Raw genomic sequence first — 14,191 nt, forward strand, 5'->3', positions numbered from 1 at the left:
CACCACCCAGTGAAATCGATATCAGATTTCACTTGGTTCCTTAGGTCGATGCTTAGTGCTCGAATCTTGGCAACCAATCGCCACCCAGCGCGATCAATTTCATCTCCTGTATGGTTCATTAGGCCGATATTCGAAGCTCGTGCCTTGGAGACGAAGGGGGAACACCTCTCCCAGGTGCCCCAGTCCCCCCTACGCCACCATGCGCAGTCGATTCCAAACTTGCCTGTCTCCTTAGGTCAACAAGGCAGATCCTCGTTGGACCCTAACACGAAGACAAATAGAAGAAACAAGTAGGAAATACGGGATCACAATTGCTCAAAGTGGGTAATAAAAGAATGTGTGTATGATAATAAAAGGAAAAGGGATGACAAATTAGTCAACAGTGAGGCACCGGGTTGGGAAGGTGTTGGGCATCAAACTATGTCCCAGGCAGTCGAGGGAGTTACAATCTTGCCATGTCGGCTTGAATTGGGCCAAATCCAAGGTCCCCAGGGAGTCGTGGGGGTTCGCCTCTAGATACCCCCTCACTTTCTCCAGCCTGCAAGAATACTCGTCGCCACAAGCTAAGTTGCAAAAACTCTTGGCTATCGCTAGTTGTGAAGTGATATGGTGATCTGGTCAAGCTTCTCATTGGCTGCAGCAAACTCGGCTTTCAACTTCAGCGCCCGCCCCTCTTGGGGTATAAGCTTCTCTTGGAGCCGCCGATGGGACGCCGACAACTTAAAGTGTCGAGCCTCAGTTGCCTCATTGTCTCTTTGGAGATTTGGATTCTATGCTTGTTGAGGCACCCATTCAAGTCGCAATTGATGTCTATCGCCTTCATCAAAGTGTAAACATATTCCTCGTAGTGCTTCTAGGCCTCCGTTGCCTCCTTTTCAGGATGGAGCACTCGCGTTCACTCCAATCCCCTTTCCTCTACGGTTGCCCTTGTGGCAGACTGGAGGAGGGAAACCTCCTACCCTAACACCTCCTTATCAGCACGAAGACTGGACTCCACCTTACGGAGGTCCTTGACGAGCTTCCAGATGAGCTCGTTCTCCTCCTCTACCTCCTAGTGTATGCAAGGCCTCAACCTTGTTCTCCACCTCGACTTGCCCATCCACTACCCACGATGCCAATAGTTTAATGACCTGCCAACAAAAGAGCAGTCAAAACACTAGGACATGAGGACCCACTAGCAAACGAAATGAAGGGGAGGAGGAGAAACTTACTTAAGAGAAGATGTCGCTTAGCTGATTGGTCATCGCCTTAATCACCTTGGACCTAACGTCCTTTGTAGACTTTATGGTTGGAAAGGAGGATGAGGCACCTTCACCTCCCCAAGGCCTTAACTCCCTAGGAGGGCCAAGGGCAAAAGCCCGAGGGGTGTCTGGCGCCTGCGTCGTACCAAACCTCTCTCTCCCATATGTGCGGGCTGAGTCTTGCTTCGTTCGCCTAGAGTGGTTGCTGTCGGAGGAATCTGATGATTGAGACAGCTTATTGGTACGAATAGCTGTGGAGGTATCGTGCTTGATTGTCACTTCGGAGGGAGGTGAAAACGCTGAAGACCCATCTTCGCTCACCACCACAAGGTTGGCATGATAGAGGCCCTCGGGCAACACTATGCCCACCGGAGCACCGACCAAGCTTGTACAAGGAGAACGTGATCAAGAAACGAGTTATGTTCTCTTTAGGCAAGAGAACACTAATCCCTACCTCCTCTTCGTGCACTTTGACCGAGGAGTTGGTACGAATTGGATGCAGGACCGCTCGCGCTTAAACAGGTGAACCCAATCTTTTTATCATTGGGAACAACCCCTTAGTCAGATCGAATGGGGAATTCTTGGGCAGCGACCTCTCTAGGCCAACCATATGCCAGGCCACGAAGCATCAAAACAATATCCTAAAGGCATAAGGGTTTATCTGAGCGAGGGCCATGTCCAGGAAGTCCAAAACGTAGTAAACGGATGGGCAAAAAGGAAGCCCCGGCTCATGGGAGAACAAGCCAACGTACAGGGCTACTTTCTTGGCATTGAACTCAAAATTGACGGTCATCCAACCAACCTCGGGAGTGTCCTAGACCACAAACTTTGAGATTGACTTCAATCCCAATAGCGCTTCGACGGCCGTGGGGTCGAGGACCGAAGACCATCAAGATCCATCATAGGAGGACGACCCACTATGAGAGTTGTTCCTAGAGACCATTAGAGACGAGCGTGCGGGAGAAGATGCTAGATGATCGATAAGGCAGGAAGAGATACTGGCAATCAAAGGAAATCTAGCACGAGAGTTGAAGGGAGGTAGCTACTGAGGCTAAGAGGAAGAATAAACAAGGGAATGGGCAACGGTTGGGAAACCCCAACGAGAAATGCGAAGGGACGTGCAAACGTGATAGCGACGTCAGTTCCTGAGACGTGGGAGCGTGCGGCCATGCATCGAATTTATGGGGGAAGTGGGAACGAGCATTGGGAAGATTAAAATTCCCCCCACACCCACATGCCAAGAATCTATGGGATAACTAGAATGGTGGTTTTGTACCCATTCAGTTTGGGCCCGAGCTGTTGGATGAGGACCAGGGATGTAAGAGCCACTAGAAATTCAATGGTGGAATTTCTATAGGTTTTAGAAATCTCCTGAAAACTGCGTAAGTTTTTCACGAATTGACCAATCACATACAGTTTTGTCTGTCAGCATAGTTAGTGTTACCACTCAGTATTGAGCCAAAAATGTGATTTTATTTATTTGAGGTAGTTAGAAGTGTTAGAATGACTTATGGTTTATGTCATTGGACTTAGTTGATGATTTTGAATTATATGGTGCAATAAAACCATTTTTAATTTCCGGACAAAACGATTGCTCAAGAACGCGTTTTGATTATTTCGAGGCACTTCGAGGTTGAATTTCGATAAATGATTTGCACAATTAAGTTAGTATAAATATTTAGTACTTTACAATGCAAAATTTAAACTTTTCCAAGAGTGAATAGTAACCTTGATAGTAGCACCATGTGCAGTGTAGAATGTTCAAATTAGGTTTAAGAAGTTTTATTTGGACATTTTGAAATATTTTAGCAACACTTGGCGAATGGTATTGGACACTGGCACCAAGAGGAACCATGAGGCATAAATGTGATGGAAATCAAAGTGTGAGATCATGCCACCTAAGCAAAATACTATTCAATCTAGAATCCATTTTGTGCCAAATCAAAAAGAGTTTCAAACCTAGTGAAATCCTAAATACCTAGAATCCAATTGAAACCTCAAAAAGGTTAGAGGAAACTGAAACCCTAAACGGTTACCCCAAACTTGATTTCAAAATCCTAATGGATATGATTTTTAGTATTATGTTTAATTATTTGATTAAATCACTTCAAATGCTATTAATCCCTCAAATTCATATTATGACATCATTATTCAATCCTTAATTTTGAAAATTTGATTAGGCCAAGAAAAATTGGATTTGTGCTAATAGCATATCAAACCCTAACCAAACCCTCTTTAAACCCCAAAATGAAGCTCATTCGATTAAGGCCCCACGAATTTTGGCCACATTCACAAAGCTTCTTGAGGAAGATTCCACACACCCAAGGCTAACCACCCACTACTCAAGGTGGCTCTCAAATAATCTTTGATGGGAAAGAAAAGGCCACCTCACCACAACCACCTACATGGCACCTCAAGGTAGCCCATACCATGGGTAGTTTGCCCCTTATTGTGGCCAAGACTTCCATCAATCATAGGGTTATAAATGAACCAGTCTGTTCGATAGCCCTATCGGTACTTGCCCGGTTGAACTCGACTTGTGAAAAAAAAAGAAGCTCGCTCGTGAAAGTAAATACTTGCTCGATTAGTAAATGACACATTCCCGACAAAACTTGACTCGATTCGACTAAAGCTCGTTAAGACTCGCTCATTTATACTCAAGTTGACTCGTTAGTTCGAATTGATTAAAACTCATTCATATATTGATAAAGATATATATACACACCTATGTATATATACATATATATGTATTAGCTAATAATACAAGTATAGCACTTTTATAATTAAATATAAAATATGTAACCTAATTACTTATGCCTATATATTGAATATACTTCATAGTTATATTTTATAATTTGTACAAGAATCAGTCGATAAGATTTAATAATTTCATATACCAGTATGTGGGAACCAGATATAAAATAGATATATGCTATCATATTATGTGTATGTATTAATAATTTATGTATGCATATAATATATTGTTATTATGGATAAATATTAATTAGTTAGATATTAATTATTTATAAATTTTTAAAATCTTATAATTCAATAGAGGTTCTACTTGTTAGTTGTACAGATTCAATATTAGATTTTTTATTTATTTATCTAATTTATTAATTATTAAATCCTATTAAAAAAACCTTAGTCAGTATTAGACTTCACTCCAGTTCGTTTTTGGGACAAGCTCGAGCTTGAGCTCGAGTTCAAAGTTTAGCATACCGAGTCAAGCTTGAACAAACAATAAATAAAAATATTGAGCTCAAGTATTTTGAATCGAGTCGAGCTTAGCAAGCTAAAGACTGGCTTGGCTCGGCTCGATTACAGCCCTAATCACTCAAGACCTCACTTCACTCTTAAGTTTTTTTCAGGAAAAGTGCAGACCATTCCCTTTCTCATTTCGTCTCTTTTCCTACACGTTTTCTAGAGAGGAACTTAGAAGCTCTCTCAAGCATTTTTCTGTGCATTTTTGCTTGCAATTTTTGAAACTCTTGTAAGTATTTTCTCACAATAATTTTTTCATGAAAGTCTTGAGTCTAGTTTAAGTGGGTACCTTTTGTGTTTGATTTCATGGTCTTTTGATCAGTCAAAAACTGTTTTAACTATGGAAAGGTCATTCTGGATAATAAACTCAATAGTGTGCTATATTTTAGAGTTTTTAACCAAACTAATGGACAGATATTGGTCCGAACTTTTTATGAAGTGTTGCTAACATGTTTATATGAATGTTCGTTAAGGATTCATTGGAAGATAAAAGCTTTTGTGAAAGACTTTCTTAGATCTAGAAACTTAGAAAGTGGAAGTATTAAATAGTTTTTATTTTGTGAAAGCTTGGATCTTTTGTGGTTTAATCTTATTCCAATGTCTTTGAAATTTTTATTTTATGATCCTAAGCCTTTGATCTACATGCTAGGATGTTTCCATGTTTGTTTGAAGAGTTTAGGCATTGATTTGGGAATGTATGATTTTTATGCAAGAGAATACTTAGTTGGGTCAAAAGTGTGATGATTTCGGCTAGATCCATCTTTTGGTTTATTTTTAGCCATGTGATTTTAAGTTTAATGCTTGGATCTACTTTAGGACATATTTTTAAACCATATGATATTTTTAGTTTGTGGTTTTCATCATGATATGTCTCGGATCAAAAGGTTTGATGAAGACCAAAGTTAAGAACATTTTGTTTTTGTCCAAGTGTAGGAGCCAAGTACTTCAAGTGAGATTTTCTTATTTTTGGAGATTTTTATGTGTTGATTCAAAGCATGATAATTCTTAGAAGTTTGTTATGGATATGTTAGAAGAAAGTTTTGAATTTTTGGAGTTCTTGAATATATTTTTAAAGAGAGTCAAAACCTTGATATTCAAGGGTTTTTATTTTAGTTAAAAAGTTTGGATCTTTTTACTAAAAAGTTTCGTGTTTATGTGAAGAGGATATTTGTTGGTTGTTTTAAGCATACTTTTAAGTATAGGATGTGATGATCTATGTTCCAATGTTTGGGTTTAAGTATAAGCGTTGAAGTTGGATAAATTTACAACAAAAATCAAAGAGAAATAGCCTAAGGGTGTTTCGGTCTTTGTGTGGTTTTTCTAATTGTGATTTGTTTTAAATTTCTCTAAGTTGATATTTGAGTTTAGTTATTTTTGGAGTTAGAATGTGAAATACTTAAGTTAGGGGTAAAATGGTAATTTTACTCTAAGTTAGCATTTTTTGTGATTATAAGTTATAAGTGATTAGTTTCTAATATTTAGAATCCATACTTACAGTTTCTCGTATTTCGTACTTTTTCCCGTAAACGCGACAATCGCTGTAAGTTTACTTTTAACTTACTATCAGATTACTGTGTATGTTTGATAGGTAAGGAAACTACTGTTTATGTCTTTATGTTATCTTCTATGCTATGTCACCTCATGTCTGTCTGTTATATATTACACTGTCACGAAATACTTATCTGTTACATAATTTATTATATCACGTAATGCTTATTACACGTATGTCATGTCATGTATTGCTATCACATGTGTGTCATGTCATGAAATATTATCTTGTATGAGTTTCAAAATATTATCTGTTACATGTTATGCCATGTGATGAAATGTTATTTGTTACATGTTATGTCATGCTATGAAATGTTGTCTGTCTCATATTACGTCATGCATTTCGTCTCACATTCATGCCATGTCACGTTATGCCAAAGGTTTTTCATATGCCACATTATATCAAAACAGAGTATTGAAATTCAAATCATTCTCACATACGGAAAACAAAAGTCGGAGCATCTTTCTAAATCAATGCACAATTTTTCGTATCTCAATATCGTTCTTTTTCAGATTTCAGGGACATCATGATAAAATTTAGCTCATGTCTACACAATGCATGACAGAAAATATGTTTCCTTTTTCATACAAATTTCATGAGTATGCAAATAAACGACTGAGGCTGTTTTCCCAAGTTCTCATTTCATCACAAAATATGCAACGTTTTCAGAAAGTCAACCCCAGTCTCAACAATTCGTATAAAGCCTAACATAGGAACCCCGCTTACTTGGACTTCTTAGCTTATTCAGAAATTCTCCACAATAGTACTGAACAATTGTCAATCGTCACCTATAAATATTCATGTAACTTAAATAAATCTCCAGTGAACAGATAAATCTCATATTACACTTGAAGTACCTATTTTAGTTCCTCAAAAACTTAAGATTTCTTTTAATTCTAAAATACTCTCACTTCCTAGATTCCTCAATATCCTCATAACTATAAAACTCAGAATATTTCTAAAATTGCATAATAATATTAGTAATAGATACAATTATGGCATAAAATACATATATGGTTTAAAGGCTCATTAAAATAAAACTGATTAAAGTAGGAGGACGAATGTTTCATTTAATAAAAATAGACTAGTTAGTATGTCTTTAAGGAGTTCAAAATAGAAATCTTACACCACTGTGTACTTCTAAAAATATTAATATTTATAATATCTTTCAAATATTTATTAAATTATATTTAAAAACAAAACTCATACAAGTGAATTTAACATATAAAAACTACAATATGATCAACTTGTAAATATTTTGTTTAAAGCACTGGCTTAGATTATAAGCCCATACCTCTATGCCCAAAATAGACTATAACCCATGTAAAACAAAACTCAAGCCTTCAGATTCAATAAGCAAATATTAATTCGTGTTCTAAAGAAGGCAAAATAGTAAAAAGAAAAGAACACCTAATATTATCAGAATAGCTGAGATACATAAACATATGAATATTTCCTTCTTATGAAAACTACCACAAAACAAAAGGAAATGAGGAGATGGGCAGCGGCAGAGGCTTACCCAAGGGAAACCGAGAGGCAACTAGCAATAGCAGAACATGTACTTACGGCAAGCACCAAAATCACCAAGATACGAGTGAAGTTTAGGGGTTTTATGGCAAAAATAGGGCACGGCAAAAATAAAACACAACAGAGCAGTGAAGGACCAAACCAAAAGGGGAAAGCAATGGGAATAGATCACAAGCATGAGCCACGAAATTAGTAAGGGAGAGTTAAGAGAAAGCAGATTAATGGATGCTCACAAACAGACCTGCAAATGGAGAGAAAAAAAAAAAGAGGTGAAAAAAAATCTGCTGAGGAAGAGATTTGCACGGTTTTATAGCACAAAAGAAAATCGAAAATTAAAGAGATGGGAAAAGAAATATTACTCGCCGAAGATTGAGGAATAAATGGTGGCGTTGGCTGACTTGCAGAGGGGAAAATCCGAAAATAAGATGAAGGAAGAAGAAACATTGCAGACGGTAACCCAAATGAAAAACAGAGGAAAGAATAAAATGAAGGAGAAGAGGAGAAGCAGTAATCGCGCCGCACGGATTGAAGACGGGGAATGAAAACTGAAAATGGAAGTTGGAGATGCAGCGGTGCAGGAGAAGAAAAGAGAAGAAGAAACCCTACGGCTGAACCAAACGACATCATTTGGGGGGGGGGGGGGGGAATTACTGGGCTGGGTTTGTCACGGGTTGGGCTGGAGACCAAAAGGGCTAGGTCCAAAAGAAAAATAAAATAAAATAAAACACACAAAAAGGCACAGTCCGAAAATAGAAGGGCCCAACAAAAAAAAATGCACAATAAAAAGAATTTAAGAGCCAAATAAAAACACAACTTAAAATTAATAAAATAAAATAATTAAAGTCCAGCAATAAAATTATTCATCAAGGCAAAAAGTAAATTTAAATGTAAACAATAATTAATAACAAGCAAGCACAACAAAATAAATTTCACAACTTAAAAAAATATAATATAAATGCAACTAGAAATTCGATAAATTTAAAATAAGATAATTACTATTTAAGTTAATTAAAATAATCATTCACAACAAAATAAATACGTTAAATTGCGGGGTATTACAGATAGTGGATGTGAGAATATCCAACAAACAAGCCAAAATGGTTCCTTGTAACGATCTAGTTGTGACCTTTGACCACAACCATTTGGTCTACTTGTTAGATAACATCAAACTGTTTGACGCAGTCACCTCCTAATTGGTAAGAGAACAAGGTCTTGGACAATTGCTCAATTGCATTTCTTTTTGTTTTTAGATGCTGCAAGCACTGTAATGATATCCTCATCGACTTATCTTGTACATCTGCTTCTAATTTAAGGCAATTTTCTTTAAAAAAAAACTTAGACTTCTATAAATAAAGAATAGATCAGCTCTAATTGTCCTATTTCAATGCTTTTCATCCCCGACTATAAAAAATAAATATGGTTGTCATCCCCACTAGGTGCATTAGAAGAGAGAAATAAGAATTGATAAGGTTGGACATATCTATTAGATGATAGTGTGGCAATCTGAATTAAGGATTGATGATAAAGATTAGAGACAGATCACCTTGCAGCATTATAGTCCATGACAATATGCAAATTTTCCAAAACCAAAGAAAACCCAATATGCTAAACGAAAGGAAAACCGAGTAGGACAATTGCAAAGTAAAATCCAAAAACCCCAAAAACAAATCCATAAGAAAACAAAACCCTAGAACTCTCAGTGTAACACCAACTTCAGTCACACAAAAATTGAACCAAAATCCTAACTTCATGTTCATAACCCAAACCCATTAAACTACAATCCAGTTTTGATTACCGCTATCACAAAGCAACTCACAACTCCAAACACATACAACAAAGACACACAGTAATCTTGTTTCTTATGCACACTTGCGGCACAAAATAGAGAGATGAGAGAGAGAGACGGTGGAGGAGAGATGGCATACAAATGAAGAGGAGGAGCATGGTCTCGATGTTGGTAGACAACATTGACGACAAACGCCAACGAGCTGGAGTGGTTCTTGAGAGATGTAGCGAAGAGTGAAATAGAGAGAGGGAAAGGCACAGAGGAGAGAAATGGACATAGTGAGTGAGAGGGAGAGAGATGTAGCGAAGAGTGAAATAGAGAGAGGGAAAGGCACAGAGGAGAGAAATGGACATAGTGAGTGAGAGAGAGAGAGAGAGACGGAGAGGAAGACATAGAGTGGAAGGGAGCCATCAGGGGAGGTTTCTATGCAACATAAGGAAATGAGAAAGAGGGAGACATCAGAAGAAGGGAGGGGAAAAGTGAAGACGACCGAACCCTAGGCTTATTTCCCTTTTGTTTAAAATTTTGACATTGTACGGCAATGAAATCTCGCCACAAATAAACAAAGAAAGTGCTGGAATCTATATTTAAGGTATTTTGCGGCATTTTAATATCGCTGTAAAAAAATATAGTGAATCCCTATTTGCTGCTGGTTCTATTTGCCACGATGGATTTTCGCTGCAAAAGGTTTGGTTTGCAGCAACTTTACAAATCGCCAAGAGCAAAAGTTGGAAACAGTAAAACATTACCATTTGCCTCTAGATTTCTGTCGCCGCAAAAACTCATATTTCTTGTAGTGCTAGAGAGAGATCAAAGAGAAATCAGCTGGTGTAATCAGGAAAATCAAAGGTTAACCATTGATGTTCTTTTTCATTTTGGTGATGGTTCTAGCCATTTGGTACAAGTATTTGCAAAGTTTATTATTTGAAAATACGTACCTGCTATTTGTATTGATTGCTAAATGAGTAAGGACCCTGAGTTTCTTAACATCGGCGAGAAAGTATTGTCATCTGTTAGTTGATCGAACACTTCTGGAATTGGTCTAAATAAAAATGCTTATTGATAAGGAAACAATTATTCTTTTTATAATTAATATTAATAGTATTATTTCAAGAAATACCAAACTTCGTTGTCTATGTTGTTGACCAAAATTACAAAAATTTGGTCTAATTGTCATCATCAATAATTAATACAAAGTCTTAATTGTTTTATAATTATTTTATCGGTATAGGAAACTGATTAAGTTACAACTGTTTTATAATTATTTTATCTTTATATTAAATGAATGTCAGTTTATAACATTAAATTTTATTTTTATTAAAGTCACATTATGGTATTTGTTGATTGTGAAATAAATTGTAAAATAGTTGTATCTATATCGTGACCCATTAATATATAGTCGTTCACCACATTAATCTCTTTAGGAATGTGATTATATCAAGTCATTCTCTCTAAATTCTAGCAGCACCCTCCTTTGCTAAAATCTTTGCTAGAGTTGACTTCTTTGCACAAGTAAAATTACAAACCGAACTTAACCATTAATAGATCTTCCAAAATAGTCTGCTATTTTCAAGCCTTTACACTACACTAGGGGTGTTCAACTGGGTACCGAACTAGGTATTCGGGTATACCCGGCCCGAATATACTCGGTTTATGACCAGGGCCGGAACCCGGATTAATCCAGGTTTTTACAATTTTTACAACCAGGAAATTCGGGTTTCGGACAAAATCAGGTTTTTTTTTTTTTAGTCCATATTTCAATTTAAAAGCCTATTTTTTTTTTAAATGCCTATCACTACAACAAATAAGGTCTTTTGGAACGAAAAGTTTTATCCTAAAAGACTGGCATTTCATCCCAAAATATTTTTTGAGATGAAAAAGAATGTCCCAAGTTTGTCCTTATAAAATCGTCCCAAAAGGTATTTTGGGACAAAAATCACAAATTTTTCCCAAAAAATATCTTTTGGGATGAAATTAAGCTGGACCATTCGATCGCATTCGACCTCGTGGGTTATATATCTGAGAGGATCCGATCAGAGGCACGGTTCATTACGACAGATATATTGCCGTTTGAGGTCCTCATTACTCAATTTTTGCTACATGCAAGGGTCGTGCCCGAACCTGTCGAGCTTTCCCGAGAGCCGATGGGACTAATCAACAGTACTACCCTGTCATGGAGCACGGGACACTCGAGATTTTGTTTTAGTGGAGTTGTTCCTGACAGGATTGAAATTCAGAGAGATGCACAGTAGAGAGATACTGGAGTACCGGCTGGTGAGACATTTGCACAGGCCGAAGCATCATGCACATCTATTCGTGAGAAGATAGCTGACATATTGCATGCTGAGATCGACGTACACACATCAGCAGTGATTGATGCAGTGCATACTACCATATCTGAGTTGCGTACAGAGATTATAGCTACCATCTCTAGGTTACGTACAGAGGTTAATGAGTTACGTACAGAGATTAATGCCAATAATGCAACTCAGGTCACGCTCAGTACTCGACTGGCACAAGTAGAGAGACAATTAGCTGCAGTCAGGGATGTGTGTAGAGACCTCGCATCACAGTAGTTTCTATTTTTTATTTATATTTTTTTTTATTATAGTTATGGACAGTATATATGATGTTTTGATAATTTGCTTTATTTGTAAATTAAATATTTTATTTTTTTTGGAGTAATTATTAATTTATATTATGTAATGTATGGTTGATAATATTTATTTAACTAAAAATCTTATTTAACATAAAAGAACACATTAAAATATTTTTAAATTAATTACATAAAATTAATTACAACCGTTCGAACTCAACAAATTATCGTTCGAACGGTTGTGAACTTTTCCTGCCATAATAAATTACTTTCCCGCCAAGAGTTTAATGTTCGAACATGTTTATTACCATTCGAAAGGGAAAAAAATTTTGAGATTATCTAATTCGTCACAGAAAAAACTGTTCGAACGGTCAAATGACCGTTCGAATGATTTTGTAAAGTCATCAATTTTTTGGGACGAAATTTAAATTTCGTCCCAAAAGCTCAAATTTGTTGCAGTGTATATTATATGAAAGACTTTTCAAGAAAAATACATGTTGAAGAGCTTAATTCCCTTTATGTAAAAGCCTAAAAGCCTATCTTTATTAAAAAAAATGTTGAAAATCATAATTGTTTTATAAAAGCCTATATTTTATTAATTTTTTTTGAGTCAAGTTAAAAAGCATAATACTAACATTATCCAGAATAATAAAAATATATAAAAATAAAAAACTAAAATGCATGCAATTCACTATATATTACATTATTTGTTATTTATACATTACATTACAAAATACAAAATTACAAGATATGAATTACAAAATCACTAGCATGGTCTTCCATCAATGATTTAATCTCACACCGAGTAGCAACTTCAAGTGATCTGACTGACTGAAAGAGATCCTGCAAAAAACAAAAGTTTTGAATACTTAGAAAAGCTATGTAGTCTTTTAATCTCACACCAAATTATAACGCCAAAATTGTTGATGAGAACAAAACTCACCTTGAGATAAATTCCAATTATTCTCTTAATGGAACAGCAAGATAAATTACACTTCTAAGCTATGTTGCTCACAGTGCATAACAAAATAAATGACAAGTCAACAACATGTCCTAACACTTCATCAGAAACACTAGATAACAAAAGGAAGACACTCAAATAATAAACCAAAGATGTTAGATCCAAAGCTTTTGGGAAGAAAAATGCTACCACCAAGCAATACATTTGATCTCTCACAGCATGCTTAAAAAGGAAATCCACGTCACCACACTTGGACATGTTTATGCAAAGTAATCAAAGATTCTCCTTCAAGTTCAAGGTGTTGTTGCATTCCATATCATATAAAGAAAACAATAGAAAGTAAGACCCATGACACTGAAGTAAAAAAAATCAAATCAGGTTTACCACTAACTGGAACAACAAGAAGAAAATTATCCTTCCCACCCAACAATCTGAGCTATGATGAGGCAATGCAAAATTTAACCAAAAAAGAAAATTAATTAGTTACTAAATGTGGCAGCATAATAATGGCTCCAGAGCAAGGAGCATATTAGTGAGCAAGGAGGCTCAATGCATCACATAAATTACATTATTATAAAAGAAGGCATAAAACAATGGAGTACCAAGGAAATTTTTGAGCTTATTAGAGCATAAAGCAATGAGTGTCAAGCATAAAGCATAAAGCAAAGAGTAGAAGTTATATAAATTAATAGAAGAGAATCGACAAAGGAGCCAAGGAAAATAGTCAATTTCTGTAAAAGTTAAAAAGTTTCTTTAAACTTAAAAGTTTACAATATTTTAACTTGGACCAAGAACACACTGCCATTAAAGTAGCTCTAAGAAACAGAGGAAAAAGATGGAAATATGTTAACAACCATCCAATCTGATGACAACCAGAATTATATTTGTGAGTTTGAACCACAAAACTAAAGAAAATAACATGAAAAAATATTCAGAAACCAAATTATATTCTCTGCCAAAAATATGTTCCTACCATATGTAAATGGAAAAACTACACGATAATACAAACAAATCTGTTATAAGAAACTGGGTTTAACATCATCTAAAACTAATGCCCACGATCCAGATCTCACAAACCCAGATCCAGATCTTATTAGAAAACTTTGTGGTTATGGATATTTTCACTCTTCTCCCTTCTAGGTCTCACAAATCCAGATTACTCCATTCAAACATTCACATCAAAATAAACCCAAAATCAACGGAGAGAACAAAAACCTAGTTGCAGAAAGTAAGCCAAGACCATAAAAAAAAAAATAGATCTAGCAAA

Source organism: Juglans microcarpa x Juglans regia, chromosome 8D, assembly GCF_004785595.1.
Source record: "Juglans microcarpa x Juglans regia isolate MS1-56 chromosome 8D, Jm3101_v1.0, whole genome shotgun sequence".
Classification (NCBI taxonomy): Eukaryota; Viridiplantae; Streptophyta; class Magnoliopsida; order Fagales; family Juglandaceae; genus Juglans; species Juglans microcarpa x Juglans regia.